This window comes from Homarus americanus, unplaced genomic scaffold (assembly GCF_018991925.1).
Source record: "Homarus americanus isolate GMGI-L3 unplaced genomic scaffold, GMGI_Hamer_2.0 scaffold25483, whole genome shotgun sequence".
NCBI lineage: Eukaryota > Metazoa > Arthropoda > Malacostraca > Decapoda > Nephropidae > Homarus > Homarus americanus.
In genome coordinates, this window is record NW_024726235.1 from 4,715,174 (window position 1) to 4,736,304 (window position 21,131).

At 41.2% G+C, this 21,131-nt stretch overlaps 1 protein-coding gene across 3 annotated transcripts in view; it reads right to left on the minus strand.

Annotated features, from left to right (window-relative positions):
• LOC121865463 (uncharacterized protein C1orf198 homolog) overlaps nt 1–14,154 on the minus strand; it is a 30,667-nt gene extending 16,513 nt beyond the window's left edge. For 2 of the 3 annotated variants that reach the window (XM_042364913.1, XM_042364911.1), the window contains exon 1: nt 13,783–14,153. The gene's annotated coding sequence lies outside the window, so the exon portion shown is untranslated. Of the gene's footprint in view, nt 1–13,782 lie in introns of all 3 variants that reach the window. The other variant, XM_042364912.1, reaches the window with a different exon arrangement.
• Between the last annotated feature and the right edge of the window lie 6,977 nt (nt 14,155–21,131).

Here is a 21,131-nt window from a genome sequence, read left to right on the forward strand (position 1 = left end):
CAAGAAAGGTTGTGGCGTGGGTGTGGGAAAATCCTCGGGCCACCCTCACGTGTTTATGGTCTTCGCGCGAAGTTTGTTTTGGTTCATCTCGGCCGTGGGGAGGATTTCGTCTCACTAACTCCCTTCTTCCCCCAACTGATGTTTGCTTTAGAGAATTCCCGAAATGCCCAGACATAATCCCACCTCATCCCGCCACACAACGACGACGTGAATGTGTGTGTGTGTGTTCTGTGGAGGTAATTTTTCTAGTAGGGATGATGAGCTATATAACAGGTTATACAAGTGATGAAGAATGCATCTCTTAAGTCATTCACCATAAGTGTTTTCCGGAACGTCTCTGATTACTCCATCAATCCATCAATAAGTGATATTAAATAGAGGTGTACCTGATTTATCATAGAAAGTATTGATGGTGATTAGATAAAAATATCTAGGGGCATTTTTCTATCAGGCAAAATCATTGTGGTGTCGAGCAGAAAGGTGCCGTTGTTTTCGCCAGAAAAGAAACATGCCTTGAGTGACGCTCACACCAGGCGCCAGGACGGTCTGCCTCTCAAGACCCGTCTCCAGAATTTCAGAGACACGTAAGATAAGACTTCCCTTCTACACTGAGATATAAGGTTGGTGCCGAGTAACGGACTAAATCTTAAGTGAGTCAAACTCTTAAGGCTTTGAGGTCGTTGAAGTTATAACGTATCTCACGTCAGCCACTTGTGAGAGGTCACCTGAGAGGCTCACAGCTGGCTTGGACGCTTTTAACACATGCAGGGTTAAATTAAAGTATCGTACTAACAATGAAACCCTAAAGCGGCCCCTTTTGATACATTCTCTAGTTCCCAGTTACTAGGAAAAATAAAAACACAAGAGCCTCCATGACTGCGGGAGTTGGGGTGGGGGGGGGGGTGCAGGGAGGCACATGACGCTCCCACACTCAACTTTAAAATACCAAGAAAAGACCATCCTCCCGAGGCATAAATTTATTTATTTTTTCACTTCCACGAAGGCGAGGGAGTCCATTACCAACTCCAGCAATTGTTGAGGTATAATGAACAACACCTGAGCATTGTCACAATATTTGTTGTAGCTAAAAATTAATCTTATAGGTGTACTGGATTTTTTATTTCGGATATTTTTTCCCCAAATTCCGTTGTTAACAGCATTCAACAATATTCAAACTTCTGATGAATATGTCAGAGTAAATAAACAATTACTAGAATAATATTTTATGTATATATGATTGAATGTGTATCCATCTGAACACACGCGCTTCATGCATACAAAATAATACAGTATAATACACATAGGCTAAATGTAGTTCGGTATAATATTTACGTGCATGTATGTCTGTGTACACAACTGGGTCAGTACATTCATATATTTGTTTGTTGACAATATGCTGCGCCTGCCATAAGTTACACAACAAATAATGACAACTCTACTACAACACGTAATGAATTCTAATTTCTACCATCACTAACGTTAAGGTGGTCACATCAGGGGTTTTCTAGGAAGCTGTGTACGTATCCTGTATGTCTGTCAAGGAATTAATTGTGTGTCTATAATAGTCTTACACACGTACACACAAAGGTCCCTAAAACAATGTGCCAACTGTCAACTCCGTGATAGGTGTTCATTACCTGATCAGTGTGTCCCGCCTGCTGCCGAGTGATGTGGGCTGGTTAACAAGTGCCGACTGATTAATAACTCTATTTATGATTCACAAGGCAGCAGTCATTAATTATATTTTTGTCTTGCCATTCATTTCGTTCATAATTAAAATATATGCAGTGAGATTTTTACTAATTAATAGTGAGTTGTTAGAGTATAATACTATATGGAATGCAGTATAAAAAAAATCAGTCTGCAATTAAATGAAAACCAAGGGACGAAGAGTAAACCCATCAACTGAAAAATTGCCGGTTTGGATTACTTGAAAATTCCTACAGTACGATTGAATTTCTCTCTAAACTGGCTTTTAAGAACTGTATTTATTTCTGGTACTTAATTAATGTGCGAACTTTTGAGAATCCGGGCCCTAGGACACGAGACTCTCCATGATAAGATCAATAATTTAGGTGGTTGACATGCAGAGCTCACGACCCGCCATCACACGAGGCTGTCAGCTAGTAACTCGATTCCCACCATAAATCCTTCCCTGTCGACGAGTTATCGCTCCTTCTCTATTCCCTCTTTCTATCATGTATATTTTTATTGTCATTGCTGTTCATTCGTTCATCACTGTTCCTCATTTCCTATTGACACTTATTTTTTGTTATACATTTTATTCTTCACTATTTATATTCATTTTGGTTATTCTTATTATCATTTTTATTTACCACCTTTCTTCATCCTCCTTAATAAAATCACTTCTTGTTCATTCTTTTTGTTTCGATTCTCCTTCATTTCATTCATTGTTATACGAAGTGGAATAAATTTCTCAGACACTGTAGACGCATGTGTGTGCTAAATGTTTTCTGTGTATTACTGTGTGTGTTTATGTGCGTGTCGAATGAATGTTTCTGTGTACGTGTGTGTGGTGAAGAATGTGTATTGTGTGCGCGTTTGTATGCGTTGTGTTGCTGCGTTTGTGGTAAGGTCAGTTGTATTTATATGCGTTGTTGTGTTGCGTTTATCAGTGTTGAGTTATGTGTTTTTATCTGTGTTGTGTTGTGTTGCGTTGAGTTGAGTTGTATTTATCTGCGTTGTTGTGGTTATTAGTGATGAGTTGTTTTGCGTTATGTTTGTCAGTGTTGAGTTGTGTGTTTATATGCGTTGTGTTGTTTTGTGTTTTTCTGCGTTGTGTTGTGTTTTTCTGCGTCGCACTGCGCGGGAACATCCAGAGGAGAGGGAGGGGCTACCTGCCAAATGTTATGTACGTTCCAGGCGCCGATAAGCAAGATGGAAGCTCATGCACTTTTCCACTCCCCAATAATCAATACAATACCTGCCCTACCAAGTCTGAAATTCCCACAGGTCTCGGTGTTAAAACTTTTTCCTTCAGCTTAAGATATAAAAAAAGACAACAAACTGGCTCTTCCCTCGACTGGAGAAATAACAGCTTAAGAAAAAAATAAACGCAGCTAATTTGCTCCTTTAAGCTGGGATAGACTGAAACAGCGTCTAGCACATTAACACACGCACACAACTGTTTTTGCCATAACCGGAATGCGTTCTTTTAAGCACCGATTTCAGAGCTGAATCTGGACTGTGGTCTGTTTAGCAGATTTTACTGTACATTTACCGATTCTGAGGCAACATTACGATTAAGAAAAAGGTTAGGTTTAGTTAGATAAAGTTAGGCTGGGTTTGGTTAAGTTTGATTCATTTAGGTTAAGCTTAAGTTAAGTTTGATTGAGTTAGATGAGGTTAGGTTTGGTTAGATGAAGAAGTTGGGTCAGGAAGAATGAAAGAGAAGGGGAGGAGAGGGGACGAATATTTTAAAGGGGAAGAAGGGAAAAGATCGAGGGGGGAGAGGAGTGACAGGGTGGAAAGGGGAAAAAAGAGGAAGGAAGGGAAGGGGAGAAATGGGGAAAGAAACAGAAGCAAGAAAATAAGAAGAATAAGAAAGACAACAGAAGCAAAAGTTGGGAAGAAAGGAGAACGTGGAAGAGAATAATAGAAAAAATAAAACGAAAGGGAAATAGAATGGACGCGAAGAGAGTAGATCATAAAAGAATGAATAACAACGTTGAAAACAGTGACAAACAGGCGATAAAAGAATCTGGACAAGCTGTTATTCCCCTGATCAGAGAGAGATTCGTTGTCAAAAGCTGTGATACTCTCGCTGCCATGCATCCGTCCTCCCGTTCACACGTCGAGGGGAAACACACACACACACACACACACACACACACACACACACACACACACACACACACACACACAAGGTTTCCCCATCATAACAAAAGGTTCCAGTGGCTACCTAGCAACAGACACGAACAGGAAGAACCTTTTTTTAATATACATCTGCTTGGTCGACCCTATTGATCGGGTGGTCCTGAAAAGCTACCGTGTCAAGGTCATTATTATTATTAGTAGTAGTAGTAGTTGTAGTAGCAGTATTGGGGGGTTGAAGAGGGGGGTTTAGTTGATCAGTCAGTGGTGGTGATGATGTCTGTGGTAGTAGTGCTGTGGTTCAGTCAGTGGTGGTAGTGTTGTTGTTCAGTTGGTGGTGGTAGTGGTGTTCAGTGGTGGTGGTGAAGTCAGTGGTAGTAGTGCTGTGGTTCAGTCAGTGGTGGTGGTGGTGAAGTCAGTGGTGGTGGTTCAGTCAGTGGTAGTAGTGCTGTGGTTCAGTCAGTGGTAGTAGTGCTGTGGTTCAGTCAGTGGTAGTAGTGCTGTGGTTCAGTCAGTGGTGGTGGTGATGAAGTCAGTGGTGGTGGTGAAGTGGTGGTGATGGTGATGAAGTCGGTGGTGATAGTGTTGTTGTTCAGTCAGTGGTGATGGTTGTTGTTCAGTCAGTGGTGGTAGTGTTGTTGTTCAGTCGGTGGTGGTAGTGTTGTTGTTCAGTCGGTGGTGGTAGTGTTGTTGTTCAGTCAGTGGTGGTAGTGTTGTTGTTCAGTCAGTCAGTGGTGGTAGTGTTGTTGTTCAGTCAGTGGTGGTAGTGTTGTTGTTCAGTCAGTGGTGGTAGTGTTGTTGTTCAGTCGGTGGTGGTAGTGTTGTTGTTCAGTCGGTGGTGGTAGTGTTGTTGTTCACTCAGTGGTGGTAGTGTTGTTGTTCAGTCAGTGGTGGTAGTGAAGTTAGTGGTGGTGGTGATGTCAGTGGTGGTGGTGTTGTGGTTCACCTCGCAATAGTCTTCTGCTAATTAGGTAAACGGCACAGGTACATAGGGGTTCAAATTTAGCATTACATTAATTTCTGAAACACGATTTTCCTACCCCTACCTACCCCCCCCCCCTCTCTCATCTACCTACCTTTAAACCAAGTGAATAGAGACCTACTGAACTAAGTGGAGCCCAGGGGAGGGAAGTGGAACAGTGGAGAGGTAAGTGAAGCTTATGGGAGGTAAATGGGAGCCCAGGGGAGGTAAGAGGAGCCCAGAGGAACCCATGGGAGATAAGTGCAACCCAGGGGAGGTAAGAGGAGCCCAGAGGAACCCAGGGGAGGTAAAAGGAGCCCAGAGGAACCCAGGGGAGGTAAGTGCAGCCCAGGGGAGCCCATGGTGAAGATGAGCCCTCATACACCATACTCGCCAGGAGGTTTGGTCACCTTTAAGTGGGTGAGAAACCTTCTCCTCCACGACCCAGTGAACACGAATATCTTCACGGGGACGCCCTCCCGTGTCCATCTCTCCCTCCTTGTCTGCTTCCCTCCCTCTCTCCATCCGTCTCACCCTCCCTTTCTCCCTCAGTCTCTCTTTCCCTCCCTTCCTCCCTCAGTCTCCCTTCCTCTCTCTTACTCCACACCTCTTCATTTCCCTCCATGCATCTCTCTCTCTCTCTCCCTCTCTCACAAACACCTCCCCCCACACCGCCTCTTTACCCGTGAACTTTACAGGGTCGTGACGTCATCAGTTGGTCGTTGAGTGTCGCTGCTGCGGTACAGTCAAACACCGTCTTGGGAAGAACTGCCGTGTTGTTTTTTACCGTGTGTTTATATGGCTTACCTTACTGTTTTACCTTGTGTTTATATGGCTTACCTTACTGTTTTAGCTTGTGTTTATATAGCTTACCATACTATGTGTTAGCTTGTGTTTATATAGCTTACCTTACTATGTGTTAGCTTGTGTTTATATCTATACTCCTCTATTATAATTCTACCTATAATTAACTTGTGTTTATATCATTGACTTGTGTGTTTATACATTGTTTACATATATATATAACCTTGCTTGTTGTATTTCATATTTGTATCTGTTTTAATTGATAAATACGTTGCTATATTTATTAATGTATTTGTAATTCATGGTAAATAATTCTCATGTTATATTCTTTGTTTGTTATATATTTCATTGTGTGTGTGTGTGTGTGTGTGTGTGTGTGTGTGTGTGTGTGTGTGTGTGTGTGTGTGTTGAATAGTTTACACCTCGCCTCACTAAAAAAACAAAAAACAACATCGCGTTTCACCTTAAAAGATTTATTTTTACAACCGCTTTTCGTTACCCGAGGCCTCTAGAACTTACTTTATTTCATTTTATATTTCTTTTGTATAATTTCTTATTGTTTTGTTATTAATTCTTACGTATGATACAAGTTGTCAGTTTACACGATCCACTTAACAAAAGAACATCAGCAATTCAGCAGTAATGAAGAAAATTTCCTAAAACCGGTTTTTACATATCTATTTTAGCTGTTCATTACGCATAGTGAACTCTTATGTCGGGGTGTAAACTGAAGTATCAATAGTCGGAGTATTAATACGAGGAGTGTCAATAACCAGAAGGAACACGTTGGTAGGTCGAAATTGGGAAAACGCAAAAAAAAAAAAAAAAAAAACAAGTGAGACTATTATACAATATTGGTTATTGGCCTCCGGGAAGGTAGGTGGTGTAGGAGGCCAGCAGCGCCATACGACCGAGGACCTGCAGTTTTACCTCGCAGAGACCCAGGATATTACCTCGCAGGCTGCATAATTATAATATATGCCTTGTGGTGGTGCATGAGTGGTGGGGGAAACATTGCACCTGGTATAGGAAATAATTTTCAGTAAATCGGGCAGAGGAAAAAAATATTGCGACCAAAGAGGAATGAAGAAATAATTCTCTGTAGCTCAGGCGGGAAAGAGTGTAGAGGGCATTAGGGTTGATTACACAGGCAATGAATTTGTACTTAAGTTAATGCCTTTGTTTCCTCCCGTTCGTCTCCGTTTTCTTTGAGGCCCTGGCGCTGAACCTTCTCTTAATCTTAGGTCGATGTAATTAACAGAGGACGTGAACCAGGAACCACCCTGCCATAACGAATGACTTCCCACACCTCTCAAGTTTGCGCTCTGTGGTACGTTGTGCGTGGGTGTTTGTGTGACCCAGCTAACAGCAGTGCCTACTTCCTTGCTAAAAACCTAAACTAACTTATCGTATTACTGGCGGGTGTCCTTTATGCCTAAAACTAATAGTTATGTTAAAGCAGCGTCTCACTATAGTACTTTTTCCACCAACTTCCCCGTTTTCTGGTTTGTGCCAATTTCCGTTGATCAAGTCAAGATCTATACTCGATAATGAGGATATGTATATAAAGTAAACATAGAGCCACATAAAATAACTACATTTATATTTAAAAGTGTTTACTATCACAATTTTAATATATTGCTTAAGTGTAAATTTTGTATTGATGTTGATATTCAGAAATCCACCTCATCTGATATGTTTGTTTACATCATTTAGCAGTCTTCTCTTTACAATTGACGAACGCGGGAAGACTGTCACGCTTTGTACTATATCCATGTGTGACAGGACGTGCTCTGAAAAACGACAATCTTTAGAAAATTGATGAAAGAAAATGACGGAAAAGGTGCTAGTGTGACGCCGCCATATGTTGTCGGCAGGGTCACACAACTTAGTATTCCAGGCAGCGCTGATTCAAAAGTAAGTTACACGTTCATCATGTATTACTTAATCTAACCAAGGTTATATTACGATAGTTTAAAATATCATGATAGAGGATTACCTTCATATGTTTTCGTATTCCTATGAATATAAATACGTAATATTTGTTTGTTTACACCAAGTATGATATTAATGTGTTAAATTGGCAATCTAATGATGTGACAAATTTTCACCCATTCGTTGTAGTTAAGGATACAGGTTATTTTATTATAAATTTTACTTATCTGAATTATTATTATTATTATTATTATTATTATTATTATTATTATTATTATTATTATTATTATTATTATTATTATTATTATTATTATTATCATCATTATTATTATTATTATTATTATTATTATTATTATTATTATTGTTATTGTTACATTTTCGTCCCCTAGGCTCCGATGTGGGTCAGTGACTTGTGTCCGGGTGAACTACAGTAATCCCGTAAAAAAAAAAAACTCTTGAAACAGTCAGCAGAACACCAGGATCATATGAAGATCCTCCCCAAAACCTACTTGGGGGGAGGATCTTCATATGATCTAGCCTGGGGGAGGATCTTCATATGATCTAGCCTGGGGAGGATCTTCATATGATCAAGCCCAGTCGCGCTCATCTGAAGATAACCTAACCCCTAACCTAACCTAACCTAACCTAACCTAACCTAACCTCCCCCCAAACCTACTTGGGGGGGAGGATCTTCATATGATCTAGCCTGGGGGGGAGGATCTTCATATGATCTAGCCTGGGGGGGAGGATCTTCAGTTGGATACTTTGGGGGGGGAAGATCTTCATATGATCCGAACACCACCTCAGACAATAGCCTACCGACATACGTATGGCCAGACAGCTAACACACCAAAAATAACGTTATCGTTATTTTGTTTTTGTTTAAGGAGATGACTGTTTTTCATGTCGTTTTTCACATAAAACACTGAATTAAATGAAACTGGAAATCGGGTTATTCTGAGTGTTAATAGATAATTAATACCATTCTTACTGTGGCCATAGTAACGAAGAACTAATAATTTTGACATCTTTCCTTATTGAAGTAAAAGAATACGAATTCGATTCCATGTTACGCCGTCAAAAATATAGTTGTTCAATAAATTACTTGATGTGTTCTAGTACTACTGTCTCGCTTCCTTTAAAACATTTCCTTTACGATTTCCTCTGTTTTCCCATTATAAAACCACAGCTTGTTATTATGGAAAATTTATTTAACGGGTGCATAATATATTTCGGTAATTACATATGCATTAAAAAAGTTACGGCCTTGTTCACGAGCGTTGTGCCACGCTCGTTTTTAGTTCTCTAAAATAAATAATAATTATAAATTTCATTTTAATATGTGGTTTAGATGAAAATTAGTTATTTTTCTGTATTTTTATATTATATGCCAATTTATTTAATATGCTAATTGTTTAGTGTTTTCTGTTGAATTTATGTTAAAAAAGTTGGACATATTTTCGGTTTTCAGTAAACAACCAAAAGTAACCATTTATCATAACAATTTAGGCAACTGTTGCATTGTTGGAGTACACGGAAATGAAGGCGGCAGAAGTTCAAAATTCGATTGTTGGGTTTTGGGTCGAGTTACTTCCTTTTTAAATTTGTTAATGCGTTGGAAATGCTGCAGTAGAGATGCAAATTCTTAATATTACGAAAAAGAAAAGCATTTTCTTGTCTACACCCTCTGTATGCATTCTTTAGAGTTAAGTATTAAACCTTTTTGTTTTCTTTTTATTTCCACTGTGAAAATATAAAACTATGTCTTGATTTAATTCAATTTCACATTTCAAGGATGGTGGTCACCTTCACCCAACCCGCCTACGTATAAAATTTATTACAACCATTAGAATTGCTGTAAAATTTACCCCATAAATATTTCAAAATACAATAATAAATATATAAAAGATTTTTTCGTCAATTCTAAATTTCATAGTTTTGTGTAGAATAGAAATTACCTCACAATATTAAATCACTTTTTTGTCATTTCTCCGTTTTTGTTTTCAGATTAATTAAAAAGATGGGAAAAAAATTATAAATGCATATTAGCGGATGACTACAGTATATAAAAAGATATGAAAATCATTGTTAATTACGGAAGTACACATTGAATATTAATACAGAATTGTTTATAAATTCTACATAGATTTGATATTTATTAAGTGAAAAATGCAAGAGAATTTAGTTGTCTTTTAATTATAGATACATTTGAGCATTACAGTGTTCATAAAAAAAGTGAATGATGCGGAAGGTTAGTTATTATGTGTGACAGACTGGCGTAAGTGACACCTTGTATCGATTGACCTCTGCATGTAGGTCATCGGTGGACAGCACAGGTGCGGCAGGTCACACAACCACCTACCAGGAGTCTGAGCTTAGTGAATTATTTATTAACATAAACCCACACGACATATATATATATATATATATATATATATATATATATATATATATATATATATATATATATATATATATATATACTGTACATTCTTACACATATATACTGAAGATACTGTTCATGAGCTCTCTCTCTCTCTATCTATCTATCTATCTATCTATCTAAGAGTTGCGACGAAGACTGGGCAACAACAACAACTATAATAATAATAATAATAATAATAATAATAATAATAATAATAATAATGATAATAATAATACGACACTACACATAATCAACTACCAAATAAGACATGCTAGGGGGGGTCGCGCCTTTGAGGAGAAATTTGCTTAAATTTGAGAAAGACATCAAAGCGGAAGAAAATTGGCTGTACGTACTTTAAATGGGAAATGGGGAATGTAGAGGCGGGGGAATAGGGAATATGGAGGCGGGGAAATAGGGAATGTAAAGCGGGGGAAATAGGGAATGTAGAAGCAGGGAAATAGAATGTGTAGGGGCGGATAAATAGAGAGGTAGAGGGTGGAGGGAAATAGGGAAGAGAGGTACGGAAAATAGGGAAAGAAATAGAGAAGAAGGGGCGGAGAAACAAGGATGATGGAAGACTAGTAAGAAAGGGTGGGGAAATAAGGAAGGAAGGAACAAGAAAATAGGGAAATAGAAGGTGGTGGGAAATTACGGATAGTGAGGGAGGAAACCGTCACTAGAGGAGGGGAGGGAGGGAGGGAGGGAAGCGGCGTATATTGAAGGAGGGGCCCGTGGCTTAAGGAGGGAGGAAGGGAGAATATGGTTGTTGTCTAGGGAGCATAAGGAGGAGGATGGTCAGGGAGAGAGGGGGAGAGTGCATGGTTAGAGGAGAGAGAGAGAGTGGGAGAAAGAGAGGGTGTGTGGCCAGGGAGAGAGGGAGAAAGAGAGGGTGTGTGGCCAGGGAGAGAGGGAGAAAGAGAGGGTGTGTGGCCAGGGAGAGAGGGAGAAAACAAAGGTTCGTTGCCAAGGAGAGAGGAAAGGTGTGTGGCCAGGGAGAGAGGGAGGAAGAGTGCGTGACCAGGGAGAGAGATAAGACCTTATATAACGCAAAATATTATGAATTAGGTAAAATTGATAACATTGTATTGACGTTATTAACACACTAATACGTTCATAAAGCTCTTGTTTAGTCGCAATGATCCATGACTTACGACCATTGGTGGGATATTAACTCTGACCACAGTATTTGCCTCCACAGGTCAGGCAGGGTGTGACGCAATGTACCAGGTCACAGGTCATTTATCAGTACACAGACAGGTCAGACACAATCATTTCTGTACATATTCAACAGAACCTCAGAAAACCTAACCTCACTTGACATAACTTTACCTAACCTAACAATAACCTCTCCCAGCCTAACCTAACCTAACTCTTAACTTAACATAAGCTATCATATCTTAACCTAACCTAACACTAACCTAACCTATCATACCTTAACCTAACCTAACCTATGACACGTAGGTACACTGATGTCTCTCTCAAAACTCCTCAACAAGGTCAGTGTGAGTCGCATCATGCAGGGGAGTTAAATCTATTCCCAAATTAGGCTCAACATTTCCGCTGGCGCAACGGTCTATTGTCGTATGCAAATCTACACTGGTAAACTAAATTTGATGACGCTGACTCATAGATGAATTCCACCAAAACACTTGAGGCTTCCTAATTGCTTAAAAGGATTATAATGGGTCACTGGGTCTTAATAACTCTAACCTAACCTAAGCTATCATACCTTAACCTAACCTAATCTAACTCTAACCTAATCTAACTCTAACATAACCTAAGCTATCATACCTTAACCTAACCTAATCTAACTCTAACCTAATCTAACTCTAACATAACCTAAGCTATCATACCTTAACCTAACCTAATCTAACTCTAACCTAACCTAAGCTATCATACCTTAACCTAACCTAATCTAACTCTAACATAATCTATCTCTAACATAACCTAAGCTATCATACCTTAACCTAACCTAATCTAACTCTAACGTAACCTAACTTAACCTAAACCAATCTAACTGTAACGTAACCTAACCCAATCCACCCAGGTAACGTTAGGGAGTTTTATCGCCAGGTGGAATAAAGGCAATATGTAAACCTAAGCTAATTTACTTTTACTTGTCTCTTCATTATCCTTGTCACTCACTCTTATTCTCTCTCTTTATCACTCTTTCCTTCGCCTCTCTTACTACCACCCCATCCAAGAAAAGATTGAATAACCATGATAATTATACTGTAACATATATTTAACCTGGTCCTATACTTTCACCGAGAACCTGTTTTTCATTCACACACACACACACACACACACACACACTATCGCTATAAGAACAGCCCAGTCCCAACCATTGTAAAAATTATCAATAACTTGTAATAAATCAGTGTATTCACTCCCAGTAAACACTGCTCCTTACACTGTCACTATGTTGAAATGAACTGTAGTTTGAGCTTTTCCCCATCTAGTTATTATATGTCTTATTTGTGTCACTTATGTTACTTGTATATTATTTGTAATTCGTAACCCATTCCCCAAATATGTAACTGTATATTTTCAGCCTTCTGGCTGCCAAGCTCTTTCAATAAACCGTTAATTATTATTATTATTATTATTATTATTATCATATATTTCACTCCATAAAATATTTGTAAAGAAGTCAAGGCATATGTTTTCAATAATAATAATAATAACAACAACAACAACAACAACAACAACAACAACAACAACAACAACAACAATAATAATAATAATAATAATAATAATAATAATAATAATAACACAATGATCTGCCAGAACTGTTGTACACAATAAACAACTGTAAACTCAATTATTCAGAGGCAGGTCGCTTGAGCCGCGGGAACCTGGTGAGGGGTCTTGTAACACCTGACGACTGTCCATTCCAATATTCCTTGTAATTAATAAGTCTTTGTACAGTATATTTTTACCAAATTGTCTTGAGAAAATATGACACAACGGACGAAGAATTTTGACAACCCTACCGAAACAACAGAAGTCGCAGTGTTCATTCTGAAATTCATCGATTCCCAAGTAAAGATAGTTTTTGAGTGTATCACATGCAGTGACAGGTTTACAGTCAGACATGTCGTGTAAGTTGATATAATTTACATATTTTATACTGTAAGGTACAAATTTTAAGTATTTCACGTGACTCATAACTCACATCACCTCGGGTTCATTCATGAGGTGGGTAGCCCTCCCGCCGCGCCGCCCCCTGTTAGTGATAGCCAAGACTGTACCGTATACCTCCGTCACTAGCTCGCGTGTCTGGCCGGTATAACTTACAAGACGGACTATAACTGAATTCCTCCATCATACTTACAGGTGTTGTGCGATAATATGATCCAGACAATAAAAGTTCATATACTGAACTGTTCATGCCTCATATTTATTAAATTATTTATCTCGACGTATTCTTCAAAATGCAACACCTTTTGCTGATTCCTTGATAAGTGACAATCATCGTGTTAGGGGCACAGTACTGTATGTGTATGGTTCCTGTCCTCGTCTTCACAGGTCCCACAATGGTTGAGACAGTGTACACACACCCTGGCAGCGGTACACACTTGAGGCACATCATGTGATGGTCGAACATCTCCATGTAGTAATTCACTTGGCCAAGTTGTCACACACTACTATCTGTTCCTCTATGGTGTCACTGCATCATGTGAGCTGTTATCGTATATGAGCGTGTACCTGTTAGTGTTACAAAGACACTCATACACAAAGTGGGCGATAGTTATCTCCTTTATAAGACACACTCAGCTGTCACTAGCGAGGATCACTGGAGTGGGTGAAGAAGACTTACCTGTAGAGGCAGTGGTCAAGTGGGTGAGGGGCAGGGATCCCCCAGGTGTGGCGGGGCAGGCAGGCAGGCGGCCAACAATAACAAACACTGCACTACAACAATCCACGCTGCTCACACTCTCACTATCATCTTGGCCTTACTGCTCCTGTCCTAACGTCACTCTCTACTGGGAGAACAGTGTGTTGGCCACTGAACAGTAGCAGCAGGGCCTACGAACCTACACTGACGATGATGGACCGAGGGAAGTGTCAGGAGAGAGGTAGGGGAAGGTAGTATGTGGGAAGACCAGAGGAGCTGGGTGTCTCCCCCTGTGCCGCGGCCCGCGTACTGACTCCCCTCAGGCTCACCGCTCAGTCCCTCACTCTGTACTCCCCTCACTGCCCTCCCTCGCTGCCTGCCACGTAGCAAGTTGTCTAATCATGATGAATCAATTCTTGGCAAACTTTAGGCTTATAGGGTCTGCCACGCAGGAGGGCAGATGTGGAAGGCAGTGAGACCCACGGAGGAAGATGGTAGACATAACGCTCTTGCAAAATACTCACTGTTTCCTTTATCTTTCATTACTTATTGCGAATGTCTGGATGCTAAATTTTGGAAGACCCACACCTGCAGATAATATGAGAAGTCAAGTAAGTTTAGGAGGCATTCCACCAAGGTGTCAGTCATTGGCGGGAGGAGTCAGGTCGCCGACAGACTGTCTGGAGTAAGCGGAGCTGTCAAGCTTGGCGGCCCCGTCAGGCAGCGTACCAACACACGGTGCTCCACCTGCCCGCAAGTACACCCACTAGTTACCTGGTACTCGTCCGCTGGAACAACTGGTGTCTCCTGCAACAGCTCTCTCAATACAGCGATCTATTAATACACCGATTTATTAATACACCGACACGACGATACATCTGTTTGTCGATACCGGTCATGTAATGCACAATTCTGTTCATAGAGTCAACAAATGCTGTACTTTTTTATGCTTTGGTTTGCTAATACAGCGGCCTGTAAGTGAGGGGTGACGGTCGCGTGAGCCGGCCCGGAGAACACAGCACCAGGCGGCCAGGGAGGGAGGGAGGGAAGGGGGGTCCAGTATCGATTGATGTGGGGAAAGGAGGGAAGGAGGGAGGGGGTGCGGTTCGACCACGCTGTACCCCCTTTACCTCCCTTTCCTGCCACCCTCTTCCCTCCTTCTCGTCTTCTCCCTTCTCATCATCGCCTTTTCTTCTGTTCCTCTTCCTCCCCTTCCCTCACCCTCCTCTCCCTCTCCTCGTAATTTTCCTCCTGTTCTTCCGTCATCCCCTTGCCTTCCTCTCCTCCTCCTCCCTTCAGGTCACTGTCTTCCCTCCCTCTCTTTCTCCTCCTCTTCCTAACTGTCTTCCCTCCTCCTCCTCCTCCCCTAACCATCACTGTCTTTCCTCCCTCCTCCCTCCTCCCCCCTCCGTCTTATCCCTCCTCCTCTTCCCAACTGTCTTCCCTCCTCCTCCTCATCCCTAACCATCACTGTCTTGCCTCCCTCTCCTCCTCCTCCTCCCCCCCCACTCCGTCTTACCCCTCCTTCTCTTCCCCGTAACTGTCTTCCTCCTCCTCCTCCCTCCCTAACCATCACTGTCTTTCCTCCCTCTCCTCCTCCTCCTCCCCCCCCTCCGTCTTATCCCTCTCCTCTTCCCGTAACTGTCTTCCTCCTCCTCCTCATCCCTAACCATCACTGTCTTTGCCTCCTCTCTCCTCCTCCTCCTCCCCCACTCCGTCTTACCCCTCCTTCTCTTCCTGTAACTGTCTTCCCTCCTCCTCCTCCTCCTCCCCTAACCATCACTGTCTTGCCTCCCTCTCCTCCTCCCCTCCTCCACCCGCTCCGTCTACTCCTCCTCTTCCTGCAACTGTCTTCCCTCCTCCTCCTCCCTCCTCAACCATCACTGTCTTGCCTCATTCTCCCTCCTCCTCCTACCCCCACCTGTCTTACCCATCCTTCTCTTCCTGCAACTGTCTTCCCTCCTCCCTCCTCCTCCCCAACCGTCACTGTCTTGCCTCCCTCTCCTCCTCCTCCTCCCCCTGCCCGTCTTACCCTCCTTCTCTTCCCTGCAACTGTCTTCCTCCTCCTCCTCCTCCCTAACCATCACTGTCTTGCCTCCCTCTCCTCCTCCTCCTCCTCCCCCCACCTCCCGTCTTCCTCCTTCTCTTCCGTAACTGTCTCTCCTCCCTCCTCCCTCCCCCCTAACCATCACTGTCTTGCCTCCCCTCTCCTCCTCCTCCTCCCCCCACTCCGTCTTTTACCCTCTCCTTCTCTTCCTGCAACTGTCCCTCCTCCTCCTCCTCCTCCCTAACCATCACTGTCTTTCCTCCCTCTCCTCCTCCTCCTCCCCCCACTCCGTCTTACCCCTCCTTCTCTTCCCGTAACTGTCTTCCCTCCTCCTCCTCCTCCCTAACCATCACTGTCTTGCCTCCCTCTCCTCCTCCTCCTCCCCCCACTCCGTCTTATCCCTCCTCCTCTTCCCGTAACTGTCTTCCCTCCCTTCCCAGTGGCCAACAAGCATCCTTACCATGCTGGGTGTACTGTGACCAAAAGCCTTATAAATAATTTTCATCTTTTGTCGAGATAATTATGAAAATTTCCCCCAGAATCTACTTTACTGTAATCATTCTGAATCCTCTATATTTAGTTTCTTCCTGTACCTGTATTCATGATAATTCTTTGACTGTTGCTGTAATACTGAAAGACTGAAATAACGCAGAGCAGGTGATGTTAGTCTGAAATCTTTGTATTTTTTCCTTTATTGTTGTTTCTGTATTTATGAGATGACTTAATGTACATGTGTTTGTGTATGTATTTTTAACTATTTGTTCCTGTAATTACACTTGTACCTGTATTCACTCTTGTGCTTGAACCTATGCCCAAACTTTTAACTGTATTCATATCTGTACTTAAAGCTGTATCTGTACCCATAATTAAACCTCTACTCACACCTTCACAACTTCAAAATAAATATAACAAAACTAAATTAAAAATAAAACACACTGGTCACACCACTTCCACATACATAAAAGTTTGGTCAACCTTCCCATGAACAACTAATGCACTTTACAGCACTTAAGTCTACTTACATGACACTAACGACACTTTTACTAGCAGAGTAGAAGAATTCGTAAAGAGGGGGGTGTAAGCTAGTTGGGGGAAGATACGCACATTTGCCCTCAGTGTACACATGGAGGTATCGCATTCTCAAGTGTACAGTACATATATGTTACATTTAGTACTCTCTCTCTCTCTCTCGTATGTATACATTAATGTTCAAGTTAGGTTAGGTTAGATTTGGTTATGTTAGGTTAGAAAGTTATTTTAACTTGGTTTGGTTAGATTTATCTAAGAATAACTAGATAAACAATTATACTTTGTCCCCCACAGTGTCTAAAAAACTAATACAAAATAATACTTCACATCAACTAACTTTATAAACATTAATCCTAGTTTTCTTTATATACTTTTTTCACTTATTTACATGACATTATATATATATATTTTTTCACACCTGGTGCCTGAGTAAGTCGTAAGGTAGGATGGGTAAGGTAGGCGCTGTATTGCTTCTCTTGTTTGGCGGCCTCTTGCAGCTGGTCAGACGGTCAGCTGTTCCCGTCCTCACCCTGGTTGCCCATTCTATATGTCTTCTTCCCTTTTGATAAATCTTGCAATGTAGGGGTTGAGGGTCTGCTTTACTCTCTCTCTCTCTCTCTCTCTCTCTCTCTCTCTCTCTGTCTATCTATCGATTTTACTAATGTGATCATTCATCATTTTGATAGCGTGATGGCAAGTTAGATACATAGTTTTATTGTCTCACCTTATGGTATCGTTTTGAATATTATCTGGTAGTACTGTACAGGTATCGTGTATATTGTTTATAAAGGTGTTGGTGTTTATTGTAGGTGGCTAAGGTGGCTTATTATGAAACTGTTGGAGGAAATGTAAAACCTACTTTGCCGTTGCCGTATAAATTGTTGTGGTATTTGGTAAGGGCGTAAGGCTGTGCAATTCTTACCATCTGGTTCAGTAACGATATTCCCTGAAGGCTGCGGGGAGTTGATGTGATGTTTACTTCTGTGAACCAACAGTCGGGGAACATGTGTCCAGACTCATTAAGATATTGACGATGATTCTACTGAGGAAATGGTTTAATATAAATAAATAAATAAATAAATATATATATATATATATATATATATATATATATATATATATATATATATATATATATTACTTGTATGTGTAATTTTCTTTTCATATAAGACTTAAAACTCACGAGATGTAATTTAAAAAAAATTAACACAGATTGGAAGGAAAAACTAAATAGGAGGAGAGACTACAGTGTCCTCCAGAGAAGAGCTGAATGTGTTCCCCTGCCACAGCTGCCACTCAAGGCCCGTGTAGCTTCCACTCAGGCCCTTGTAGTCCCCACTCGACACTCACAAGAGTAATGAAGAGCCTCATGCAGGGGAACACTATAGGCAGGCGTCGTTGTCTTCGTTCTTATAGCCGTCAGACATGTAATTGGGCCATTGTGGTGTTCTGACGCATTATTAGCTGTATATATCATTACCGTGTTACATTAGTGGTGTGTTGAGATAATTTACCAGGTTGGACAATCACTGTATCATCTTCCCACCACCAGCTTCAAATATTGACTTTTGATAAACATACAACCGAGTAACGTTGATTGTCTCCGTACACACGAGGTCGATGTTCTCAGTATTAGTCAGACTCACCCGCTAACCATTTCCGATGGTCATGAATATTTCCGATTATATTTTCCTAAAACTTAACCCTCTGAAGATCATTTCTCACGTGACGCTGTAGGGAAGGGCTAAGGGGTCGATCGGCCTCCCCTAATGTCCTAAAACCTAAATCCGTCTCTATAGTGTTACCCAAGAGCTCTGAGAACCTTTTCAGTATTAATGAAAATTGTACTATGGCGGACTGACCCACCATTATTATGAAAAGTTGCAGACATCTTATGTTTTGTTCTGCTCAAGAAAATGGATATATTCGCTACGGTATGGGCATAAAACCTGATTACAACACCAGAAAAATTAACAAAACTTTTATCATAATCATTAAAGATTAAAAAAAGCCTATTGAGAGACGATTTTTTTTTGGGGGGGAAGGGGTTAGTAATGAGGAAACTTAATAAACCGCGTCTTGGAGCAGGACAAAACGTGGGGAAGAAAGTAGAAAAGGTCTCAGTAACCGGAGAAAGAAAAGATTAACAGTACTTAAACATAATGTAAACTGATTACGACATTGTGAAGTCATTTAACTCTTTCCGTTGGGAGTGTTGTCAGGTGGTCCAACACGACCCATCAGAACACTCGTGACCATAATACACCCACAAGAGGAGGGCGACACACACACCCAATCCTCTTTCCAAAACAGTAATCCCTTTCCCTCCCCTCCTCCCTTCTTGCTCTCTCCCTCGCCGCGTCCCCTCCACCCTTTGGTTTTCAAGCTCCCTTTATATGCTCAAACACGCAGTTACTGTCGCGGAGATATACTACTGAACACATATATACCTTCAATACGTGAGATCAACACATCCTGTTACTCTCACATGTATAATGGTAACAGTGTTTGATTTCTATACTTTGTTCTCCAGCTCCGAGGGTTGTATCTGAAAGGAAGCATGCAGGTCAGGGACAACAGGATGGAACACGTAGATCACTCGTGTACACACTACAGCTAAGGACGGCCTCTGACTGGAGGCTTCCTCGGAAAAGCTTCGGACTTAAAGCCACTACGCCTGGCCGAGGTGTTCTGCCATACTTAACTTATGGCAGCATGTGCGGAGCCTGACAGTAATTGCGACTGGCACACACTGTGGTGGGTAAATATGTTCTTCATGTTGTTTCAAGGGGAACCTAATACTCATAGTCATATTTAAACAAAAAAATTAATAAATATATGCACATGTAATAGAATACCTCCCATATTGGTGGCGCTAAATTATAATCATCACTTTTACACTATAACACCTGGCCATCATCACCTTTACAACACTTGGCCATCAGCACCTTTACAACACCTGGCCATCAGCACCTTTACGACACCTGGCCATCAGCACCTTTACAACACCTGGCCGTCATCATCTTTACAACACCTGACCACCAGTACCTTACGCTACAACACCTGACCATCATCACCTTATACTACAACACCTGGTCATCATCATCCTGGCCCCCAGTGGCCCATTGATTTCCTGCCTGGTGTAAAAATAGCCCTCGTGTATACTAGGCTGTATGGGGGAAGGCTGACAATGGCTGGTAGGTGAAGATGAGTGTGCCTTAGGGAACCTCTGATGTTTTGTCGTATTATTGTCAACAACTCTTTTATTTAACCACCAAGAAAGAAGAAAATTATGAAATATGGCGACAAAATTCGTCATGATTTGTTAAAAAAAACACACACACACAAACGGTTGGTATATAGTAGTCATCGCGCCAGTAGGACTCACAAGTCAACAGATTTAACTAAATTACATTAAGGTTGAATCCCCTTCCCTTGCCCATTTTTCCAGCCCAGACCTGAAATCACTAAAAGAGTGTTTTGCCACAGTGTAGTGAACGTTTACTGAATTACATCCAAAGGCAAGTGAAGCTTAGCATCTCCGACTCAGGAATACAGCTAAACCGAATTATTATATTAAATAAAACTCGCTGAAGACTAATCTGTTTTGTCACATCATCTCTCTTAGACTATTATAACTTTCAAAGACTGAAATTTCCAGCCTAGCGATGCTGACTAGTTCGCCACTGCTTCCAGGCGCTGACTATATATAACAACTGTGTTCGGGGTAAAGTGTTCAGGTAACCAAATTCTTCCATAATAACATTAATCCACTATAAAACTCTCTTAGAACATTAATATATGTACTCTAGATAATAAATCACCCGTTGAAATATACAGTGTAGTCAAAATATTTCACTGACACAAGAGAAATGACAAATTCATAGATAAATGTAAACGTTTGGTATGTATCCTGGACATCAGAAAGCAGTAAGCGAAGAGACAGACAGAAGGAACTCGACTCACAAGGTTTGCCCGTCTTCATCAGCTTTAGCGTAGCGCTGATAGGTAACGATCCCCGGGGGTGGGGCGTGTTGGCCATAATTCTGTTAGTCTCCAGCAGCTTAACTTGCCTCGCCCTTTACCTGTTTACAGTATAAATGTAAATAAATAAAAGTGTGTGTGTGTGTGTGTTTTACTTACGTGTACACTGTGACGACTTTTATCTTGTGTTCAAATCTTGATCTACTTTCTGAACTAAATAATTGGGAGAACTATAGTGGAGCTGCTACATAAACCCAGTAATTTACACATC